The sequence below is a fragment of the Macaca nemestrina genome, chromosome 1 (genome assembly GCF_043159975.1).
Source record: "Macaca nemestrina isolate mMacNem1 chromosome 1, mMacNem.hap1, whole genome shotgun sequence".
In the NCBI taxonomy this organism is placed as follows: Eukaryota; Metazoa; Chordata; class Mammalia; order Primates; family Cercopithecidae; genus Macaca; species Macaca nemestrina.
Window position 1 is genome coordinate 179,754,567 of NC_092125.1, and position 16,534 is coordinate 179,771,100.

Sequence of the window (16,534 nt, forward strand, 5' to 3'; positions counted from 1 at the left end):
AACCTATATAAGATTGTAGTGAAGGTTGGAGATCATTTTTATAAAAGCTCCTGGCACATAGTTAAGGTGCTCAGCAATAAAATCAAAGCTACTACCCCTCTCAGAGTGCATCAGTAGTTTGTGTTCGGTGGCTCCCACTGACTTTACCTTGATCCTTTTTTCCTTTTGTAAAACAAATGGAGATTTTCCCTCGTAGTTGAGGAATCCAGGTGGTAGGCCCTGCAGGTTGACTAGATATGACTGGTCAAATGCTTCCAGTTCCTTGATGGTAAGACAGTCACCCTGGCCAGTAGAATGACTGGGGAACTATTGTAAAATGTCATAGTCTACCACTTTTGCCTCTTTCTCTCTTCTCATGGGTATGCGATGTTAGAATCAAAGAAGGTCAGGCTGGGCACGGTGGCTCACACCTGTAATCTCAGCACTTTGGGAGGCCAAGGTGGGTGAATCACGAGGTCAGGAGATCGAGACCATCCTGGCTAACAGGATGAAACCCCATCTCTACTAAAAATACAAAAAGAATTAGCCGGGCACGGTGACAGGCACTTGTAGTCCCAGCTACTCAGGAGACTGAGGCAGGAGAATGGCATGAACCTGGGAGGCAGAGCTTGCAGTGAGCCGAGATCGAGCCACTGCACTCCAGCCTGGGCGACAGAGCGAGACTACATCTCAAAAAAATAAATAAATAAATAAAAATAAATAAAAAATAAAAGAATCAAAGAAGGTGAGAGCCCTTGTACACATTAAATAGCATGGGCTTCCCTCCTCATTTTACAATAAGGGAGCTGAGGCCGAGAGAGGACAGTGCCTTACCCAAGGCCACCCCAGAGTTCTGGGGCAAACTAACATGTGTCTATCACATTCCATTTGACAAAACACTTTTTTTTTTTTTTGAGATGGAGTCTCACTCTGTCGCCCAGGCTGGAGTGCTTGGTGCAGTCTTGGCCCACTGCAACCTCTGACTCCCAGGTTCAAGCAATTCTCCTGCCTCAGCCTCCCAAGTAGCTGGGATTACAGGCATCCGCCACCACGCCTGGCTAATGTTTTGTATTTTTAGTAGAGACAGGGTTTCACTGTGTTGGCCAGGCTGGTCTCGAACTCCTGACCTTGTGATCCACCCACCTCGACCTCCCACAGTGCTGGGATTACAGGCGTGAGCCACTGCACCTGGCCTGACAAAACACTTTCTAGTTTATTCTTTCATTAGCCACTCTTACCCGCCCTATTGACCACATTTTATGTATAGATGAGAAGGCTGGGCTTAGTAAATCTGGGTTGACTAAGATCACCTATCTCTTAGAGGCAGAGCTGGGACTCATATCTAAGTCTTGGGGAGCCAATTTTTGAGGTTTTTCACTTTCCCATTTTTTAGACAAATGTTCTTTTTATCACTAAAATGCAGGTTCTTAACAGCCTTTGGCTGTTTGATGGAGCCTTCCTCTGCACGTCTAAAGGTGTTTAGTAGCAGTCTCCACACTCCTTTGATTGCATGTCTTACCAGCTGAGAGTTTGCGTGCTGTGTTAATTATCTATTGCTGCCCAGTGGCATTACCACAATACACATTCTCACAGTTTCTGTGGGGCAGGACTCTGGGGATAGCTTAGATTGCTCCTCTGCTTCAGATTCTCTCCCAAGGCTGCGGTCAAAATGTTGGCCAGGGCTGGTGTCTCACCTGAAATCTAGACTGGGAAAATATCTGCTTCCCAACTCACAAGGTTGCTGGCAGAATTCAATTCCTGTGGCTTTGTAGAATGAGGACCTTCTTGCTGACGGTCATTTGGAGACCACCCTCAGTTCCTTGCCACGTGGGCCTCTCTGTATGATCACTCACTTCATCAAAACCATAAAGGGAGAGAGAGGCAATCGAGTCTGATAGTGAAATGGAAGTTGCTATCCTATGTAATGTAAATATAGAAGAGATGGTCATCACCTTTGCCATCTTCTATTGACTCGAAGCAAGTCACAGGTCTCGCCTACCTTCTAGGGGAGCGAATTACACAAAGGCATGAATGCCTGGAGACAGGCAGGGATCATTGGAGGCCATTTTAGATTCTTGTACACAAGCATAAAGTAGTGATATGTATATATTTGAAGTATTTGCATATACTGTTGTCAATCCATATAGGAACTATTAAAACTTTAAATGCCATAGCCAAGTTGTCAGTGTAGCATTATAGGGTCAAGAAGGGTGGGACTCAGTTGGAGTTGGCCGGGAGGGAAGCATCAGAGAGGGGCTCTTGTTTGAACTGGGTCACGAAGGTTGAGCACAGTCAGTTAGCTGTTCTGGAAAAAGCAGTCTGTTTCCCATGGCTTTTGGGAAGGTGAAGACCTAGGCTGTACAGGGGAACATGATAACACGATGTGGACTCACATCACTGAGAACAAGACAATTCAAGCCCAGCTGGAGAGGGACAGAGGTAGAGAACGCAACGGCAACAGTTTCCTGGGTCTCTCTTTTGGCCCAAAGTACCTGACATCGCCATGTTGAGGGTCTCTCTCAACCTGCCCCTGAGCTAGGACTTAAGTTACTTCATTTCATTTTGGTTGTAAAGGCCTTCAGAGAGTCAGAGCAGCATCTGAGAAGAGCCTGGCCCTCAGGGCCCTTGAAGACTTCACAGACTGGTGTACACAGATTTGACACCTCTGCACTTTGCTCAGATCTATAACGTGGGTGTTAGTGCCTCCATTTGGGTGTCAAGTCTCCAAATGAGATAGTGATTAACAGCTTCTTTGCAACCTCCCTGGCAGAAGCATCAGTTGCTTCTGAGAGACTGTCCAGAGCCCTGAATGCTGCTGATTTATGAGCTGGCTGTGCCTTCTACTGTCATCTCTGGACTCCCAGCTTTCACTGAAAAATAAAGGTTTCCTTCTAATCTCACCAGTAACCTACCTTCCCTGTGTAAATCTGTGTATTGGAAAACTTAGCTTAGGGCACATTCCCAGGAGAGCATTGGAAGGCTTAGGTTAGAACACATTCCAGGGAGACCCCCTTCTCTCCCTGGAACCTCAGGATCATAGGGGAGCTTCCAGTTACAGTCATGCGTTGCTTAATGACGGGATACATTCTGAGACACGCGTCATTAGGCAATTTCATCATTGTGCAAATATCATAGAATATACTTGAACCTAGATGGTATAGCCTACAACACACTTATGTGGGATAGCCTATTGCTCCTAGGCTACAAACCTGTGTGGCATGTTACTATACTGGATACAGCAGGCAGTTGTAACACAATTGTAAGTGTTTGTGTATCTAAACATAGAAAAGGTACAGTAAAAATATGATGTGATCTTATGGGACCACTATTGTATATGTGGTCTGTTGTCAACTGAAACATCATTATGCAGTGTGGGACTGTACTTGTAATCAGCATGCTACCCCTACGTAAGTTACTGAAATAATATAAAGAATATCTGGCTTCCATCCTTCCTTCTTCATTAACTCTTCACCTGAGGGCAGTGCTATGTCTTCTCTGAGCCAAGACCCTGGTAGAGCCTGGAAACTGTACCTGGGAAGCCCTGCTTTGGCTTGAGGGATGGAGTATCTGAAAGGCAGCATCCAGATTGGGGCGAGCTTTCGAGGGGCACTGACAGGTGGGGCTGTGCAGAGGAGGGCCATCAGCAGATTATCATATCGCAGTGTGATCAGGGCTTTAATTAATGATGCAGAGAGGGCTTCCGGAGAGTCCTGTGTCATTAAACCCTCCTGACTGGATACACAGGGTTTGTATGCTGGTATCCTTTCAGTCGCTCACGTTGTCAAGAGTGTTCATTTCACAAGCCTTGTCTACTTGGCAATTTCCTGTTTATTTTTCAGGACTCTCTTCAGATACCCTCTGCTTGCTGAAGTTTTTCTTGACTTCTCCAGGTAGTATTACTTATTTTCTTTTCTGTGCTCTTCTACAGCTCTCGTATGTTCTTTTATTATGGCAGTTTGCTTATTCACTGTAACTTCATAGACTGAGAGTTCCTTGAGGGCAGAACTTTATTTACCAATATAGCCCCCTAGCACCCAGCAGACACTCGGAGAAAGCTTCATTTGAACAACTTGTTAGGCCTATCATATAGCATCAAAACTTTCCTGGGTTTATGTGGCAGGTTACTTGGGAAATCTTTACTTGTTCATTCATTGAAATTCTACTGTGTGCTGGTGAACGACGGAGATCAGTCCTTACCCTCCCAGATTCTATACTCCAGTTTTACATCTCATGCGCCACACAGACTAGAAGGCCCTTTTACGTTAAAGAGAGAATCATGATTATAGGAACTTCTGATTGGAACATCCCAGATCAGACAGTGGTGGGATTGGAAGGCTTGGCTGCAGGGCTGAGCCAAGGAAAGGGACAGAGAATGCCCATGCCATAGTGCAGCCACCCAAGATGGGAGCCAAAAGTGGTCAAGAGTCAGGTCGCAGGCCAAGAGGTGGTAGAGGCAATCTTCAAGAGATAAGGAAGTGCTGGCTGATGGTGACACTGGGGACCAAGTTTGGCACAAAGGGCAATAGCGTCTTACTTTTCTCCCTCTGGCCTAAGTGCCAAGAATTCCTAACGTCTTTGCTTCCGGCCCCCCATTAAAAGTTGGCAGCAGGAGAAGGAAATTTCTTTTTTCTTTTCCTTTTTCAGACAGTCTCACTCTGTTGCCCAAGTTGGAGGACAGTGGTGCATTCTCGGCTCACTGCAACCTCCACCTCCCAGGTTCAAGTGATTCTCATACCTCAGCCTCCCGAGTAGCTGGGATTACAGGAATGCATCATCATGCCTGGCTAATTTTTTTGTATTTTTGGTAGAGATGGCATTTTGCCATGTTGGCCAGGCTGGCCTCTAACTCCTGGCCTCAAGTGATCTGCCTGCCTCGGCCTCCCAAAGTGCTGGGATTACAGGCATGAGTCCCCATGCCCGCCTGAGAAGGGAATTTTCTAGTCTTCAAATTCTTCCTTAGTTTTGACATTAATTTGGAATAGACAGCCAGAAAGATGAGAGAAAAACAGAGTACATATCTATGCAAATAAAATCTTGAGTGCTTGCTCTGTGGGCCCATTTGTCCCTACCGTTACTTAGCATTTCAGAACCCAAGTTGATGGTTACTAAAAGGCTGATCAGGGCTTTAGGTTCTTTCACGCCTGCAAATTACAGTGTCTGACCTTCTCCAGCCACTTTTCACAGATATTTCGTTAGCAATGTTTCTCTTTTCTTGAGCCAGTAGACTTGGGCAGATAGCCCTTGCCTCAGCCTCACCTTCGTGGTATCATCAAACGCTGACGTCTGAATGTGGTATTGCCCTGTTGATGTCTCCAGGAAGGCCTAGCTCATTCTCCCAAGTGGAAGGCTATGCATTAGGAACTTATTCTCCAACATATTCCTTAGTCTCCCCTGGATTTAACTCTCTCTCTGGCCCCTCTTTCCAAGTTTCTGTCTCTTGCAAATCCCCAGCTAGGTATTCCAACAGTTGCCTCTAATTCATTACATTCCAAGCTGTACTCATCCCCCACTACAACCAGATCCTCCTCATGTTTTTCTGTCTCAGGGAATGGCACCATCATTTATATTGTCCCTGACTGCAGAGCAGGTTAGATTCTTTATTACACCCTCGCCTGGCAAGTTAAGATTGTAATTAAGGCCGGGCATGGTGGCTCACGCCTGTAATCCCAGCACTTTGGGAGGCTGAGGCGGCGGATCATGAGGTCAGGAGATCGAGACCATCCTGGCTAACACAGTGAAACCCCATCTCTACTAAAAATACAAAAAATTAGCCAGGCGTGGTGGCAGGCGCCTGTAGTCCCAGCTACTCGGGAGGCTGAGGCAGGAGAATGGCGTGAACCCGGGAGGCGGAGCTTGCAGTGAGCCGAGATCACGCCACTGCCCTCCAGCCTGGGCAACAGAGCGAGACTCTGTCTCAAAAAAAAAAAAATTGTAATTAAATAAATAATATTTTCTATATTTGTTTGCCTGCTCTGTTGCTTCTCTTGGTAGACTGGTTCCTCGACAGTTGGGACCGTGTCTGTCTTGTTCATCACCATACCCAGTACCTGGCACGTGGGTCCTCAATATTTGTTGGATTAATTAAGAAATCCATCCAGTCACCCAAGATAGAAACCTCAGCATCAAAGTAGATTGTAGATTTCCCCCACTCACCTTCCACATAGTATCAGTCAGCAAGACTTGTCTTTTCTACCTCTGAAGTATTTCTCGTCTCTGTCCTGTTGTTACCATACCTAGCTTTCAGGACCGATCATTTCGTATTTGAACTGTAGCAGTAACATGATGGCTTTCTCCACTTCTTTTCTTTTTCTCCTTCCAGTTCATCCTATACACAGCCACAGGGGTCTTTGAAAATTTATAATTCTGACCACGCCTTTGACTATGTCACTTCCCTACTTAGAAACTTTTTTTTTGGTCCCCTATTGCCCAAAGAATAAACTTGAAACCCCCTGTATTGCCACAATCTATCCCTGATTTATTTGACCTGCCTCATATCCTGCCATTATCTCCTGTATAACCTTACATTTCAACTACCATGGTTTTCCAGGTCCCAGATCTTTAAGTCCCTCCATATCCACTCTTACCTTTTCTCCTCTAATGCTTAACACAGTGCTGTCATGGAGAAGAGAGAGAGAGAAGGATGGGCAAAGGTAGCTTTGGGATCTGGCTTGGAGAGAGTCACTGGGTTTCCAAGGAAATAGAAGAAAATTTTTTAAAGCATCATCTTTCTTCCAACAGTAAGCTCTACTTTGAGCATCAAAATCAGACTCAAGGCTCAAGATTTGGGGAATTGGTGGCAGCAGACTGCTCTGGTGTTGGAGTTATACCTCTAAACATACATGAATATCCTTTTCTACAATGTGGCTCTTTCCTTTTGTGGGGGTTCTTTATCTTGAAAGTGTCCCGTTTTGTTTTTCAGTTCTCTTTTGTTTTTTGGAGCATGGTTCTTTGGGAAGTGGCATCCACTGCAGGAAAGCAGAATGAGCAGAGCCAGCAGAACTGATGGAGTGGCACAAACTCCCAGTGTCTGGATGGGGCCATACTGGTGCCTAATCACCCGTTTAACAAGCAGAAATTAAATGTTGCTCAGCACATGTGTCTTTCAGCTCTTCTTTTTCACACATGGATGGTCATTGTGAGCATGTGCTGATTGGACTGAAATGCCGGGGAATGGGTTAGGCATGCTCAGTGCCATCCCTTTGCCACCCACGTCAAATGACATGCTTCACTGTGGTACCTTAATACCCGAAACAGACCCATGCTAAATTCTGATGTCCTCTCTCTGAATTATGTACAGACTACCTGGGGGATCCTCTTCTCTCCAAATGCTAGCCATCCTGAAGTAACCGAACAGTAGAAACTTTGGTGGAGATTAACCGGGAGCTTGAAAATTTGTCTTTGGTAACCTGATACTGGACAGCTGAACTAAATGGTTGCAAAATAAATATCTCACATGATGTCTGTGACTGCATTTTGTGACTTTGACCTTAAGTTTTTCCTTGATGGTTTGTCTGTACTGGAGGCTGCTGGGAATCGGATTGAATGTGCTTGATGTTATGATGTGTGGGTTAAAATGGGACATCTGTATGTTTCCTCCTATAAGAATGGAGTATCAGTTTTAAAGAACACATTTGGCCAGAAGTTGTGGCTCACGCCTGTAATCCCAGCACTTTGGGAGGCTAAGGTGGGTAGATTGCTTGAGCCCAAGAGTTGAGACCAGCCTGGGCAACATGGTGAAACCCAGTCTACAAAAAAAATACAAAAAATTAGCTGGGCATAGTGGTGCATGCCTGTAGTCCCAGCTACTCGAGAGGCTAAGGTGGGAGGTTTGCCAAGGTGATGTTAAGCATCCTCGAGAGGCTGAGCCTGGAGGTTGAGGCTGCAGTGAGCCCCTCCCACCTAGGTAACAAAGTGACACCTTTTCTTAAAAAAAAAAAAAAAAAAGTTCATTTACATCCCATTTTGACAAATTTCAGAAAATTCTCTTAGGGTGCTTTGACTTCTTGGCTAGTGTGCATTAAAGAGAGAAACCAGTGACAACGCAAAGCTAGCTTTAACATACTTTTTGTTCAAAATGCATATGATCTGGGAGGCTGAGCTTCTGATGGTCAGGATTGCTGATCCCCTACTGTTTCTGTTGTTCTCTGTATTAGTCTGTTTCCATGCTGCTGATAAAGACATACCCAAGACTGGGAAGAAAAAGAGGTTTAATTGGACTTACAGTTCCACATGGCTGTGGAGGCCTCAGGATCATGGCAGGAGGCAAAAGGCACTTCTTACATGGTGGTGGCAAGAGAAAATGAAGAGGATGCAAAAGCGGAAATACTGATAAAACCATCAGATCTCGTGAGACTTACTCACTATCATGAGAAAAGTATGGGGGAAACTGCCCCCACGAATCAAATTATCTCCCACCAGGTCCCTACCACAACATGTGGAAATTATGGGAGTACAATTCAAGATGAGATTTGGGTGGGGACACAGAGCCAAACCATATCATGCTCTTTCAGACAGAGTTCCCTATGTATTTCTGAGATAGCTACAAAGACACATTTGGACTTAAAAGGTTGACCATGCAGGTAAAGGAAGACACACAAATTAGGCCACAATGAGCTTAACATCACCTTGGCAAACCTCCCATCAGATGCTGAATATATTCTGAGCACCTACTATGTGCTGGGTAGTATTGTAGGTACTGAGGCTAGAACAGTGAACAGAACAGACAAGCTCCCTGTTCCACTGCTCAGTGGCTGCCGGCGTCCGGCTTTCTCCAGGCAACGTTTCCTCCTTCAGTGGCCTGTTCTGTCAGAAGTGCCTCTGCAGCCATCACTGGGTGGTCTTAGCTCTGCCCTTGGGCCTAACAGAACAAGTCTGAGCCTTATTCCCTTCAGATATTTGAAGACAGCTGTTTTGTGTGCCCCCCTTGAGTCTTCTAAGTTTTTTTTTTTCTTTTCTTTTTTTGTCTTGCTCTGTCTCTTACGCTGGAGTGCAGTGGAGCCATCATAGTCCATGGGCTCAAACCTCTGGGCTCAAGGGATCCTCCCACCTCAGCTTCCCAAGTTGCTAGGACTACAAGCTCCTAAGTACTTTTAAGTTGGTATCACTGATCAATTTTTCCAAAAATATGTTTAGAGATTCTATAATAAAGTGGCCAAGATTTAATTTTTGAGTAGGGATTTTAGACACAGCATTGTCAGCACCATTATCTTTATAGAAGAAAGGACATAATAATATCAAATAATGTGGAAGGGCAATATCACTAAAAACTTGGTAAGTTTAGCTTTATGAAAAACTGTTAATTTTTTCTCACCTAGCCAAGACCAGTGAAAGTTTCATGAACCAACCAGCACCACCATTTGGGAGCCACTGCCCTTGGGACCTCCATGCAGCTCTTACAAATTACATGCAGCTGTAAAAGAACCCTGAGAAGCAGTAGCTTAAATAAATTTACCATTTTGTCTTTCCTAAGTAAATAGAAATTTAGAGATAGTCTGAGGTTAACATGGCTGCTCCATGAGGCCATCTCTTTTTATTTTTCTTCTGCCCAGCAGTCCTTAGCATGAATTTGTCATCTACTCCCAAGATGCTTGTGTTACCTCCAGCAAAGAGTAGGTGGTATGGTGTGTGGCTCTAGGCCAAAAGTCTGTGCCTGATCTTTCAGGCCTGACAAGAGCCTTACCCAACAGGCCTCTTGGGAAAAGCTGCCTGCCCACACCAGACTGGGTGCCCAGTGAGTGCCACGTGTCTCTGAAGGGACTACAGTCAAGGATACTCTTATGCATATTTGCGTTTCATGCCCAGGGTCCTCCATTTGGATGCCTCCTAGCCGTAGCCTTTTTCAGGTGCCTCTGCAGGGACCGATTTATCTGTAGGGGACCGGGGAACTTGAAGATATTTTTTTCACTCCCAAGGCTCAGTACTTTTCTACTCCTAGCTCTTCCCCCTCTTCCTCCTCTCAGCCCCCAGGCCTGTGAAATGGTAGGAGCCTTTTGTTTAGGGATCAGTTGGCAGTGAGACCATCCCCACGTTTGTGCTGATCCACTTGACCCTTGCCTGGCACTGGTCCATGGTGGGAAATGGAACATTAGGGGAGCCAGTGCTTTCTCCTGGTTAGCCTCTTGCTTATACCATCACAGTAAGTGATGAAAGGCTTGCTGTTACTTCATTTTCACTTGTCTTAACTCTACTCCAAGTCTTGGCAGCTCAGCTGTTTCCAGCTCAACTCAGATCTCGACAGGCAGCAGGAAGGGAAAGGGTAAAAGAGGGTTGGCCAGTGGAGTTGGCCTGCCTTGTAATGAGCTTTCTCCAGAGAAAAAGGTCATGTCTTATTGGTTAGAACTGTATCCCATGGTTACCCCTAGCTACAAGGGAGGCTGGGAAATGTTCTTTAGCTGGGCACACTGTCACCCTGAATGAACCAGAATGCTGTTGGTAAGGAAGGAAGAGAGAATGGGTTTTAGATAACTAGTACATCTTGGAGCTCCTACTTTTTTACAAAAGTTGATGGTGGTTTGTCCATTATCAGGTTGATTTAATTGGTTGGTATCATACAAAGAATTGAGAGAAATGAATTTTGGGAAAATGGCAGTGGCACTAGTATACTTTTCGAAGCTCTCTGAATTCTCTCATAAAAACAGGGCATCTGGGATAGCAAAATCAAAAACAAATCGGCATCTACAACAAAAGGTGAAAAGGTATCCGCACAAACACAAAAATTCAAGCAGAGAGAATCTTCTGGCAGTGCCAAGACTTACACGGTATCAGCATTTTTATAGAAAGAAGCACAGGAAAGCAACAGAGTGTCTGCGAAATTGGAAAATAAGAGCACTCCAAAACAGCCTATAGGTACTCCCTGGAAAGTGTAATGGGCTAATAGGAGAACAGCAGCTGGAACTGGAGTTTCGTAATACCCAGTGTTCAGCACATGCATGCAAGGGATCCGCAGCAAGGTCTGAAGAAGCTGGAGCAACCAGGCACCAGAAAGCAAAACGCAAACAGAGCAGGCCAGTGATATTTGGGACAAAGGAAAGAGAAGTCCAGATGAGAGTCGGGGAGGGGAACAGAGCAATGTCAGAAAGATGAAGCTGCATTTTTGAACATGTCATGAAAACAGAAAAGGAAGCTGTAAAGCCTTGAATTTAGAGAAGCTATTCTGCCTCACCTCTTCCTCCTAAATGTTCAGGAAAACTAATTTCACGTAAGAAAGAGTAACAGAAAGGATCACAGTCAAATCTTGTAATGAAGTTATTGTGTGAAAAATGAGAACAACGAGCAGAATAACATCCCTAATGGTAATGAAAGCATTCCAGACAGTCATGCCCACAAAACCAGATAAAAGCCATAACTTAATGTTTTAAAATGAGCTAAAATAAGAAAATGGTACAGGATATGAAAGAAAATCACTAATCAGAATTATAAGGCAGAAATTAGGTAATAGTACTCAGGAAAGAATTGGAAAGAAAAGAGAAAACTCATTTCACAAATGAAGGCTGAATTATAATAGAAGGGATATTAGAGTGAATAAGCACAATAGATAATGCTTTAGGGAATACAAAGTGAAAAAGGAGGAAAACAGATTAAATTCCAGAATGAATAAAGAGAAATCAAAGAACTTAAGAAAAAGCGACCAATATGGGCCAGGCGCAGTGACTCACACCTGTAATCCCAGCACTTTGGGTGACTGAGGCGGGTGGATCACCTGAGGTCAGGAGTTCAAGACCAGCCTGGCCAACATGGTGAAAACCTGTCTCTACTAAAAATACAAAAATTAGCTAGGTGTGGTGGCGGGCGCCTGTAATCCCAGCTACGTGGGGGCTGAGGCAGGAGAATAACTTGTACCCGGGAGACAGAGGTTGCAGTGAGCTGAGATTGCACCACTGCACTCCAGCCTAGGCTACAGATCAGGACTCCATCTCAAAAAAAAAAAACAAAAAAAAAAAAAAAGAAAGAAAAAGTGACCAATATGGAAGATAGGCAGAGAAGATCTAAAGATTTATTATAGATGTCCAAAGAAAAAACAAAAGCAATGGAGAAGAATATACTTTAAAAAAAACTATAATTAAAATTTTCTGGAATAAAAGACTACATATAAAACAGGCACACTCATACCTGGGGAAATCAACACAGAAGATCAACACTGAGACATAGTTGGTGACACTGTTTTATGTCCAAAGACAGTGGTAACATATCTAAGATACCCAAAGAAAGAAAATATGAGCTAAGGGTTTTACATCTAACCAAACTGGCCACAGACAAGACGTTATGAACGTGGAAGAACACAGGGAATATTCCCATGAGACCTTTCTGAGGTATATTCTAGAGAACGTACTTCAGACAACCAAAATGACTGGTAAGACATTGAAATAGCAGGTGGTGAGCACTAAATATGTGTTCACCTGTAGAACTAAGAGTAAATAATGCTTATGAGGGAGAAAATAGAGTTTATAATGGTTATGTGCCCTTAAAAGAATCTACAGTATAACTAAAAAAAGAAGGAGAATGGGGAGAGCATGTTTAAAACAGAATAAGCCTGCTGGTTGCCTTATAGATATAGCAAAAGAACTTTGCTTCAAATCACCTGCTGGAGGAGAAGAAGGGGAGGAGGTAGAAGTTACTAAATAATGTCTATGTTGTTCATAAGAGGAAAACAGTAGACAATCATTACCTCTCTCCCAAACAGAGGGGATAAAAGATGTTATAGATAGGAAATGAGGCTGGGTGCAGTGGCTAACACCTGTAATACCAGCACTTTGGGAGGCCAAGGCGGGCAGATCACCTGAGGTCAGGAGTTCAAGACTAGCCTGGCCAATATGGTGAAACCCTGTCCCTACTAAAAATACAAAAATTAGCCAGGTATGGTGGTGCGTACCTGTAATCCCAGCTACTTGGGAGGCTGAGGCAGGAGAATCGCTTGAACCCAGGAGGCCGAGGTCGCAATTGAGTTGAGATGGAGCCACTGCACTCCAGCCTGGGTGACACAGCAAGACTCCGTCTCAGAAAAAAAAAAAAAAAAGGCCGGGCGCGGTGGCTCAAGCCTGTAATCCCAGCACTTTGGGAGGCCGAGACCGGTGGATCACGAGGTCAGGAGATTGAGACCATCCTGGCTAACCCGGTGAAACCCCGTCTCTACTAAAAAATACAAAAAACTAGCCGGGCGAGGTGGCGGGCGCCTGTAGTCCCAGCTACTCGGGAGGCTGAGGCAGGAGAATGGCGTGAACCCGGGAGGCGGAGCTTGCAATGAGCTGAGATCCAGCCACTGCACTCCAGCCTGGGCGACAGAGTGAGACTCCGTCTCAAAAAAAAAAAAAAAAAAGAAAAGAAAAAAAGAAAAAGGAAATGATTAGAACAAAAATACAAACCTTCACAAATTTTTTTTTAAAAAGCAAGCAAGCAAATAAGGTATAACAAACTGAAAAATTATTTATATAAAAGAGCTGAAATGTTAAAATAGATATGAGTGTGAGTCCATGTTTCATTTTACCTCTCTCAGCTTGGCTTACTCTCCAAAATATTTTATATATATCTAGATATCTATATATATATATTTATATATAGATTATATATATATAAAAATATATATATATATATATATATATATATATAAATATTTTGGAGAGTAAGCCAGGCTGAGAGAGGTAAAATATATCCAGATATCTAGATATATTTTGGAGAGTAAGCCAAGCTGAGAGAGGTAAAATATATCTAGATATATATATATGAAATCATTCTTGAAGGGCAAGTGTGATAATTAAATTTATATGATGTGGCTTAAGAGTGTCCAGTATATAATAAGCATTCAACCAAAGCATGGTCTCCAGCCTTCTCATTTAGGAAGGGGCAAAGCTAGGACTTAAGCTTAGGACTGTCTGGCTCCAGAGTTTGCTCTTTCTCTACGATGCTACTGATGGCAGGATGTATTCAATAAGGGGTAAAATTCTAGGGTTTTTAGAGGAGGAGGAATTCAACAGGAAATACTTCATGGAAGACATGGAATTTGAAGATGCAGAGAGTCCAGATGAAGCAGAGGTATGAAGGCAGAAAAAAAATAAACATGATGTCATGATGTGTTGGTGAGGGGATGAAGGGTCTGTCAGATCGGCTTTAGTGTCTTAAACCTGTACTTCGAGACTTCTTCCATTTTCCAAGGACAGCCTGTAAGCTAAAAACAGATAAAGCCATTTCTACCACATGCATGCACTGGTTGGGAGTATGGCTGAAGAGAGTGTCTAAGGATGAGGCCTTGTGTACTCGACAGAAGGGTCCTGACAGCAGAGACTGCACTCCTGTGTCTACCCCCACAGAGTCTAGCAAAGTGCCTGGCCGATACTTATTGCTTGGTAAATGCTGGTGGGGTGAATTAATAAGGTGATGCATAAAACAAAGTTTTTCAAGGACTTTTAAAGTCCTCTTCAGGTAACTGCATTTATTGATTTACTACTGGCATCTTTGGGGATAGGTTAGGCTCTTTTAAAATAATCAAGAACTGGCTGGGCGCGGTGGCTCACGTCTGTAATCCCAGCACTTTGAGAGGCTGAGGTGGGCAGATCACAAGGTCAGGAGATCGAGACCATCCTGGCTAACATGGTGAAACCCTGTCTCTACTAAAAATACAAAAAAATTAGCGGGGCGTGGTGGCGGGCACCTGTAATCCCAGCTACTCGGGAGCCTGAGGCAGGAGAATGGTGTGAACCTGGGAGGCGGAGCTTGCAGTGAGTCGAGATTGCGCCACTGCACTCCAGCCTGGGCGACAGAGCCAGACTCCTTCTCAAAAATAAATAAATAAATAAATAAATAAATAAATAAATAAAATGAAATAAAATAATCAAGAACTGTAAATGATAGTTTAAAGCAGCTTAAATCAAAGTTTTATTTCCTGCTCATGTTGTAAGTCAATCACAGGCTGGCAGGAGACTGTTCACTGTGGTCACTCAGGCATCTGCGGGTGATGGAGTAACAAACATCTAAAATATTGTTGATCCGTGTGCCAGAGGAAAGAGAGCTCTGGAGAGTCTCATAATGGCAATTAAATTCCACCAGTAAATGATACATGTTATTTCTCACAATTTATTGGCTAGAACTGTTACATGGCCATACCTAACTTCAAAGGGGGCCATGAAGTGCAATCCTATCATGTGCCTGGAGTATTAATGACTGTCACATTATTTGAAGGGTGGGGGCTCAATTTAGATAGGTCCATAGAAATAAAGGTCCATAGAAATAAGGAGCAGTGCACACTGCACCTGTAATCCCAGCTACTCGGGAGGCTGAAGCAGGAGAATTGCTTGAACCCAGGAGGCGGAGGTTGCAGTGAACCAAGATCGCGTGCCGTTATTGCCCTCCAGCCTGGGCGACAGAGTGAGACTCCGTCTCAAAAACAAAACAAAACAAAACAAAAAAACAGTGCAGAACAGTGCACACTATTATCCCCCTTTTCACAGTTGAGAAAACTGGTGTACTAAGAAGTTGAGTTACTTGCTCAAGCTAACCACCCTGCCATGAAGCACGGAGCCAGGACTCACATCCCCATTTGACTCTAAAGCCTTTACCTATTGCCTTGCATATGTATTTATGTGAAAAGCCTTTGATCCTGCCTCTTCCTCATATCCTTGGAAATGAATCACTATGGAGCCTTACCTTCAACCACAGATTTTATTTCACTGTCTCTGTGTCACAGGCAGAGGGGTAAGTCAGTTTTTTTAACAAATTAGGCAGAAAAAACCTTTTAAAAAACCTTTTAAAAATCTAGGAGAGAAAACGTTAAAAAGCCTAGATTACACACTTTGCAATATGATATGAGTTTCCCCTCCTGGATCTCCTTCTCTCTTCATCAGCCTTTACTTTGAGATTTCACCCCAAAGAAGCAGGCAGCAGAGGACAGCCCACCAAACTGCCAACTAGGAGTGCAGCCTGGCTCCAGAGAGGGGGCATCAAAGGAAGAAGGAGGAGCCTGACTTTTCTTTCCACGTTGCTATGCCTTTTGAATTGTTTCTGGAGGCTTGGAGTTTGGCAATAAAATAATAATAATAATAGATAGTTCAGAGTTATTCTGGGATATGTGTTCTCCATGCCCCACAGGCAAATACCATCTATATGTTTTAAATTTATTTTTTGTTTGACTCACCACAAAAATACTGTTGTACAAGAGACGTTGTATGTCCAAGGAGCTGTCTTTCAAAGTGAATGTCTTTTATTTTGTCTTTGCAAATGGCTAATCACTTTTTTTTTTTTTTTAGATAGAGTTTCACTCTTGTTGCCTAGGCTGGAGTGCAATCTTGGCTCACTGAAACCTCTGCCTCCCAGGTTCAAGCAATTCTCCTGCCTCAGCCTTCCGAGTAGCTGGGATTACAGGCATGAGCTACCATGCCCGGCTAATTTTGTATTTTTAGTAGAGATGGGGTTTCTCCATGTTGGTCAGGATAGTCTTGAACTCCCGACCTCAGGTGATCCGCCCACTTCAGCCTCCCAAAGTGCTGGGATTACAGGTGTGAGCCACTGTGCCCTGCCGGCTAATCACATTTTATCACAAGTTAGCAGCCGTTCTCTTGGATGGACTGAA

At 43.9% G+C, this 16,534-nt stretch overlaps 1 protein-coding gene across 6 annotated transcripts in view; it reads left to right on the forward strand.

Moving 5' to 3' along the window:
- Positions 1-7,438, forward strand: part of LOC105495088 (Yip1 domain family member 1) — a 37,204-nt gene extending 29,766 nt beyond the window's left edge. For 4 of the 6 annotated variants that reach the window (XM_011764272.2, XM_011764275.3, XM_011764274.3 and 1 more), the window contains one exon: positions 6,899-7,438. The gene's annotated coding sequence lies outside the window, so the exon portion shown is untranslated. Of the gene's footprint in view, positions 1-3,818; positions 3,870-6,898 lie in introns of all 6 variants that reach the window. The other 2 variants (XR_011620703.1, XR_011620714.1) reach the window with 1 other exon arrangement.
- The last annotated feature ends 9,096 nt before the right edge of the window (positions 7,439-16,534 follow it).